Below are 8,531 nucleotides of genomic sequence, written 5' to 3'. Positions count from 1 at the left end.
GTAATCGATCCCATATAAGGAGCTTTAATATATTTCTTTTTTATGGTAACTATATATATATATATATACCGATATACAAAACAAGTGAGTCGCTTCGCAACGAACCAGAGAAATGTTCAGTTCGGTACCTAAAGGAACTTACAAGTCTTGATTTAGGAGTGATAATTATTTAGCGAAATTCTACAACGTAACACCAAAATAAAATTTCTGGTGTACAGTACAATATTATTTTCTCTTTTTCTTCACTTCGAAATTAAAAAAAAAAGAAGAGAGGGGCAGTTTTTGTTTTTTTCTTTGTTATTTGGTGTGTGTGTGTGTGTGTGTATGTAAGGGCTAAAGATTCAGTAACAACAAAAATAATATGTTGCTGTTCTTCTTCTACATGGCCATAACACAGAAATATTTATAAAGCTAGTAGTACGAAGAAAATTCATCGTAATGAATAAACTATGATTTTTGAAGTGTTTACAATAAGCGTTTGAATATCTAATTACATGGCCTGAGAGTTGCCTAGTATTTAGCGCTGGAAATATAAGGCTGGGTATCTGAAGGTCCAAAGTTTGAGCTCTGGATATACTTGACATTTTCAACTGTGTTAGACCTTTAATTGTGACAGCCAATCCCGCTGTTCGGTTAAGAGTAGTCGAGTAGACGACTGGTGTTACTGGCCAGTTGCTCCTCCTTTGGTCAACATATCTAAGTTATTGGTGATTATGCTTGTAGCCTTTGATCATGCTGCTTAGTCCGTATGTCCCAAAAGATGCTATTCAGGTTGAAATTACCTAATACCTTTAATTACATAAATAATTGTTTGTTTGTTTTGAATTTCGCGCAAAGCTACACGAGGGCTTTCTGCGCTAGCCGTCCTTAATTTAGCAGTGTAAGACTAGAGGGAAGACAGCTAGTCATCACCACCCCCCACCAACTCATGCGCTACTCTTTTACCAATGAATAGTGGGATTGACCGTCACATTATAACGCCCCCACGGCTGAAAGGGCGAGCATGTTTGGTGGGATGTGGAATCGAGCCCGCGACCCGCAGATTGCGAGTTGAGTGCCCTAACCACCTGGCCATGTCGGGCCTACATAAATAAAGTATTATAATTCGAGTCCCCTGTTAGTTCAGCGACAAGTCTGAAGATTTATATCACTAAAAATAGCATTTCGATAACTGCGGTGGGCAAAGCACAAATAGCCCATTGTATAGCTTTGCATCTAAAAATAAACAAGCAAACACAATTATAAATCGACTAAAAAAGCAGTACACTATGTACAATTATTATTCGAAAATAGGATGTCCTGTGAACCATTCAGCACGTGCTTCGCCAGGTTTACCCTTCACGGATTGGCTATATTTGTTGAATTTCGCGCAATATGTGTTATGTCTGTCGACACATTCGTTTTTATAGGTTATTATTTGTTAAAATGTTGAGAACTGATTAAATTGCCACATTGGGCTAGGTCACGTTTTTGAGTGATTTTGAGCCAAACTTGGGACAAAATGTTACCCTTCTAGATGTAACATAAACGTTTAAGCGTTTTCATCCATGTTTGTGTCAATTGTTTGTTTGTTTGTAGTTATACACAAAGCTACACAATGGTCTATCTGTGCTCTGCCCACCAAGGGTATCGAAACCCGGTTTCTAGCGTTGTAAGTCCGCAGACATACTGTTGTGCCACTGGGGGGACTTGTGGCAATTATGTTTCATATTTACAAAGTCGAAGCTTCAGTAAAACCTCGCACCACAGGAGCAATAACGGTCATACAAGACAGAGTAATGGAATGTAGAAAATTTTAAGTTTCGCAAGTGGTAAAAAATGATAGAAAATCACTCCTTTACAGGTAGCAATTCATTACTTTCTTAAAAACTGATACATTCTTTAATTAACATTTTCTCAAGATACTGCATTTTGCAGAACATGTGGCATACCCATATTTCACAGCACAGTTATATAACCGTATCGGTCACAGTGGCTAGCATCGTGTATGCATACTCAAAATATTGTTATTACTCTTTAATTAACACCATTTATTGAGAAAGTCAGTCACACTATATATCTATTTAATGGTACATACTTTATAAAAAATGTTTGTTTTACTCTTAAATAAATACAAATCTGGTTTGTTTGTTTTGTTGTTATTATTATTTGGTAAGAACTGGTTTAATTCATATAAGGAACAGGGTATTCGTGTTACTAATGGCTGCAATTTCAACAATTACATAAAATTTTATCAACCTTAAATAAAAGACATATAGTGCCATCTATTGGTTAGTTGTACAAAGAACAATCGGTTATTTTAGTCAGTTGAAACTGGTGAGTGAGCGGAATATTCACAAGTATATTGGTGATGTTTCATTAACGCTTACCACACATTCTGTTCATCTATTTTACTTGTCTTACAGGTTAAGAGCTATTATATATGTATATTGTATCTCTTTGTTTACTCCTCTTTGGTCTAAGGGTCAGACATCGGAAATACGATATTTTTTAACCTTTTTCTCAGTTCGGTATTGATCAAGTACGCTTATATTCTTGACTATTTCGATAATTGTTGGATTATCTCTAATTCTAGTATGTCAAACCTGTAAGTATTGTGAAAAGTAGGTCACACCTTGTCACTCGCAAATTTATTTCTTTAATCTTAAAAGTACCGACTTCTTTATATAATTTGACCAGTTTTAAGTTTTTACCTGCTACAATACCCGGTGTAAAAAACTGAATAAAATAGAATGAAATCACTCGTTCTTTTCGCAATATACATTGGAAATCCCAACAGGAATTAATACAATTAACGGTAATATTATCTGTATTTGCGTTTAACTATTTTTATTTTACTCATACGTTATTAGGGGCCCTGTAACAAAACGAAAAAGTAATGAAAGCGCAAGCCATTTGGGGCACAAATAATTTAGAAAAATGTAGTTGAAAAGCCGACGAGATTCATAATGATAAGGTAAAGAATTCAGTTATAATTTCAGACATAAGAGTCGTTAGACAAAGTGGGTTTAGTTTATAATTTTAAAGCCAAACCTTATTTAATATAAGGAGTTAGTTTGGACATATTCTGTTTGTAGAAAATCGCATTTCATAATACATATACATGGGCATCTTATTTTTCATGTAGTACTGTTTATTACTTTAAATATCAATATCTATAGAACCATTACTGGAGTTGGGGGAGGGGGTCAACTGGTGCCAAATGTTCAATACACAAACAAAATTCTGTAAGTTCATCTACAATATATGACTAATTTGCGAGTGTGTTGAATTTTGTGAAGGCTCACTCCCCAAAAATACAGTAAACATTGATTTGGAGAACATATAATTTTGATTTTAATTAATGAGTTCAAATAGCATAACCTTATGACCATTTTGTTGTCCTCCGGTGGGTCAGCGGTAAGTTTACCAACTTCCAGTGATAAAATGCGAGGTTCGATTACCTGCGGTGGACAGAGCGCAAATATACTATTGTGTAGCTTTGTGTTTAGATCGACGGTTTCATGTTTTTATACTAAATTTTTGATGTTAATGAAGTACATGCAAATTTATATCATTCAGATAGTTGTTAAGAAGGCCTTATATTTTCGGTTTGCATTAGGGCTCCCAGACATCTGACAATAGATCTGAAAAATATATATAGTATTTTTCAATGTAATCTTATTTTTAATAATTCATGATTCATTGGTTGAGAGACTTAAAGAGGAATTGTTTGTTTGTTGAATTTCGCGAAAAACCATCCGAAGATTATCTGCGCTAACTGTCGCTAATTTTGAAGAGACATACAAGAAGATAGGCAGTTAGTCCGCTTTTTTGCCTACTTTTTACTAATATTGGGATTAACTATCGCATTATAATGACCTCACAGCGAAAAGGATAAGCGTATTCGATGACAAGATCCCGCGATCCTCAGACTGCCATTCGAACGCCCAAACCATCAGGCTATGCTAGGCCCCGAATGAAAAAGAGCTCGGAATCAGCATTTTAATTTTACGCTAAAAAAGGGGTGGGTGGGGGTGTTTTTGTTTCCTCCGTGCAAAATCACTCAATGGGCTACCTACGCTCTGTTCATTACGGGGTATCGAGTCATGGATTTTAGCGATGTGGTCCGTAAACATACCGTTAACTCATATGGAATTGGGGGGGGGGGGGCACGGAATTAAGTGAATTGCTATTGCAATAAATATGTTAATTATGAGAAAGAAGAAAAAAGAAAACGATAAAAAATCCATGTAAAAGGGCCCCCCAGTGGCAGAGCGGTATGTCTACGGAGTTACAACGCTAGAATCCGGATTTCGATACCCGTGGTGGGCAGAGCACATATAGCCCATTGTGCAGCTTTGTGCTTAATTACAAACAAACAAACGAACCATTTAAAAGAAAAAGAAAACATAACTTTTCGAGAATGTCTCTATAATTTATATTAAAATTGAAGTTACAAGCAAAATATATCACAGTTAGTAAAAAAAGTAAAATTAGATGGGTAGAAGAGAAGGTAGCCCAACGATTTGAGGTTAAAGAACGAGTATATCTAAGAATTACTTGTTATTATTGTTTTTTGGCTTAAATTTTTCAAAATAATTCGAAAAGCAGTTTCTTAGTGTTTAGCTTGTAAATTACTCTACGAAAGGAGTTATCATGAGCAAAATTTCAGTAGTCAGGTTTGAATCTATAAAGTATTTAGTTAACTAAGGTTTCAACTGGTGTAAAAATCGAATGAAAATATGATATTTTAAATACGTTTGTTTGTTAATTAAGCAAAACGCTATACAATGTGCTATCTGTGCTCTGCCCACCGCGGGTATCGAAACCCAGACTTTAGCGTTGTAAGCTGTGAGACGACTAACACGCTAAGCCACCAGGGGCTCGTCTGTGGTTCCCCTGATTTATTCCGAGATTTGCCTTCTTGTGATTGATTTGAAAGAAATTTACATATCTGATATCTACAAAACTGATTCGGATTGCTGAATGTTTACGTATTAAAGATTAGTTTTATCACACTTACTTTTATTCAACAAGAACGCCATTTCTAAAATATTAGCATAATAATTATTAAAGCTTTTATACATCATCAATTTTGAAACTGTAGTAACAATACATTTAGAGTTACAATAATAACATTAAAACAACACGTTAATTTCAATAATAGTTTTTATCTTGAGTTCTTGCTCTGCAACTTTTATTACGTTCCGACTTTACCTGAGAGAAAACATTACTAATTGATCAATCACCTTGCCAAGAAACACTGCTGCAGTTCATTTAAGTTCACGAACTAATCAGAATAATTAGTAAATTTACAGACTTTAAAGGCATAACAGCAGAGTAAAGAACAAACATTGGATACAAATATTCACTTTATATATCTAGATTTTTGTTTGTTTGTCGTTAAGCACAAAGTGACACAATGGGCTATCTTTGCTGTGTCCTCCACAGGTATCGAAACCTGGATTTTAGCGTAATAAGCCTTCAAATTTACTGCTGATCCACCGAGGGGCTATGCATCTACTAGAACAAAATCAAACAAATCGTGTTCATCAGAGAATGTGACTCGTTACACTTATACATTAAGAAAAAATAACATCAGAATTAGTTCACCGTGTTAAAGACCTATAAAACTTCAGAATAATCGCATGAACGATTACTAAATAATTTCAAGTGTTCATCTTTCCTAGTTTATAAAACGCTTGAATGAAAAATGTATTGCTTTTCTCCGGAGCTTGTACATTTTCCAATTCATCAGCTTTCGTAGTTTTCAAAATGCCTTTTTAATGCTTATTTATAGCCAGGGATCGGGATTTTACCGCTTTCTCTAGTAGAACATTTATCATAGTCAAATGTTACATGCTGAACTTTGTTGTTGTAACATTATCTTTAAACGAAGGATTAACTTTTAGGTGAGCAATCATTCAAGACAGTTATGATGCCGCTATAACGGACCACGTTCTAAATCAGGTATAGAATAAGAAATGTAGGTGAGATGCACGTTTTGAACATTAATTTGCTCAAAAAAGGTGCTTGCAAACATTTTACGAATGGTTTTATTATTGATCAGGAAATTTGTGTCAACTTTAATATGATATATTGTTAGAATATAATAGATTTTTCTAACACGCACACATGAAATTTGATCTAATTTAGTCTATTGCAACAAACATTTACTGACTAGAGTTTAGCACCAGTTCAGAATATCCTAATTCTATATTCTTCGTATTGGTTTGAATAAGTGTTTGAAATTTCTTCTTTACACTTTAGTTTATTTTTTTCATTATGATTTCCTATATTTTCACTGAGAGTTTTATGTTTTTTATACTTCTGTATATATTAATAAAGGGTAATTTTTTTCTCTGCTAGAATTCCAACGAATTATATAAAAGGGAAAAAACCAAATTGGATTCTTGAGAACCTTCCATAAAGAGGTATTTAAATGAGCTTTTGAGTGATTAAGTGGCACTATAATCACAACTTTCTTCTATTAATGTAATCGATTGACGTTTTAAACATTTATGTTCATTTTCCATATAATTCTTTATCTAATAGTCGTTTAATATCGATCAAAACCTGAAGTCAATTAAAGTTCTATTACTGTCACGATAATGTGAATCATAATAATGTTGGTGTTGAAACAAATTTTTTTTTAAGTTTGTTCTGGATGAAGAAGTTAAAATGAGATGATTCAGCGGTTTCTTGTTTTTAATTAACGCTGAGATCAATATGAAAACTACAGACATTATTAAGGCATAACTAGTCTCGTCATGCACTACATAAATTGTGTCAGTAATCGACAGAAAATTATCCAGGTTTAGATTTGAGGCCGCGTTAATCGTGTTTTATCAGGTGACTCTTACCATGCTACGCAAACCAACAATATTATGGATCATTAAGTAGTCTGGGTACTACGTTGTTTTTTTTAACCCTATTGTCTTTTAACTTGACAACATGCATAGTTTGTACCGTTAAATATGTATTGCGAAACTCCCGTCTATTCTCCAAAGTTGTAGAAGATTCTCGAGAGTAATAATTAACAATATATGTGTGTGTACGTAAACGATTAAGTGTAGTTCAGTATTGTTATGTAAAACTGAAATCTCTAGAAAACCTTCCCACGGCTATAAATATAATCAATGCGACGCGCCAGGGAGAGTATCTATTATTAGTTTGCTATAGTTAGTGTGCTATAAACTTCGAAAGCTATAACTGTGATTGTTATAACGCCTACTAATCGGAAAACTTCCAATATTTGACCAGGAGCATTTAGAAAGTTCGAACATTACAACTCATTTAACTTTAATGGATTTTCTTCGGATATTAGTATTTTTACGAACACGTTACCTAACTTCAACGGTGGAAAAACTCAGCGTGTGTGGCAAAGGGCAAAGCTAGCTAGCTTCCCGGCGAATCGTACCTACATCAACTCGTAATTAACTCACTCATCGTAAATCCTCGATAACATATCAAGGAAGTTCCAAACTAGAAAGAAGACTTTATATTGTTTGTAAGTTTGTGAAACGTTTGTTTATAAATCATTGTTTGTAATAACTGTTATTGTGAATTTTATTGTTGTATATATATATTAAAACGTATTTGTGTTAAAAAAGAAAACCGTGTTTATCAATCTTGTTGGCAAATTACATAAACTGACTATATATATCGGAATATATTTAAATACTAAATCAAAAGTACAATTTAACTACTAAATTTCAGTTGTCAGTTAACTCAGTTTCAGCCCATTTGAAATCTAATACGTAATTTTTAATTTAGATCAAAGTTATCTTACCAAATTTCAAATGCTTCTTAACTTAAAATTAAATAAAAGTTCTACCAAAACCCCAAAATATTTTTGTTTTTATATTGTTTTAAGTTAGGTATTCATTTGGTGAAAAACTTGTGAGGTGTTACACAATTAGTGCAACAACGAGAAAACTGCAACGGGAGTGATATGTGCACGCATAAATGTTTATAATTTTTATTTGCACTTGATTTATATTAATCATCAGTAGTTCTAAAATAATTTAAAGTGAATAATGTTAAATATGTTTCTTTTTCTATGTTTACATAAAACATCTTTATGGAATTATTACGAAATAATTAACGTGTGTTGAAGAACAAACAACCTCCAATCAACCAACTCGCAATATAGTTAACATATCTTACAAGTTTTATTTTTATCCAGTTATAATTATATCTTTTGTGTTAATGAATGTGCTATTAGGAATTATATTTAATGTTTATTTTGGTAATTATTATTATCTGCGAAAAAAAAAAGAGTAAAAACACTTCTACTCTCTAAACTCATTCATTTGGTTAAAAATTTGTTTGATTATTTCTGATATTGACGCAAAGCTAAATAATGGATTATCTGTGCTACCTGTACTCATTTTGAAATGACAGTATAGCAGCAGGCATTAGTCAACAATATCCATCGTCAAATCTTTAGCTTGCTCATCGAATAGTGGTATTTGACCATTACTCTTATAACACAGCCATGGCTACTAAGTACTGGGCCCGGCATGGCCAGGTGGATAAGGCGCTCG

The sequence above is a fragment of the Limulus polyphemus genome, unplaced genomic scaffold, assembly GCF_000517525.1.
Source record: "Limulus polyphemus unplaced genomic scaffold, Limulus_polyphemus-2.1.2 Scaffold1373, whole genome shotgun sequence".
In the NCBI taxonomy this organism is placed as follows: Eukaryota; Metazoa; Arthropoda; class Merostomata; order Xiphosura; family Limulidae; genus Limulus; species Limulus polyphemus.
Note: the sequence above shows the minus strand (reverse complement) of the source record.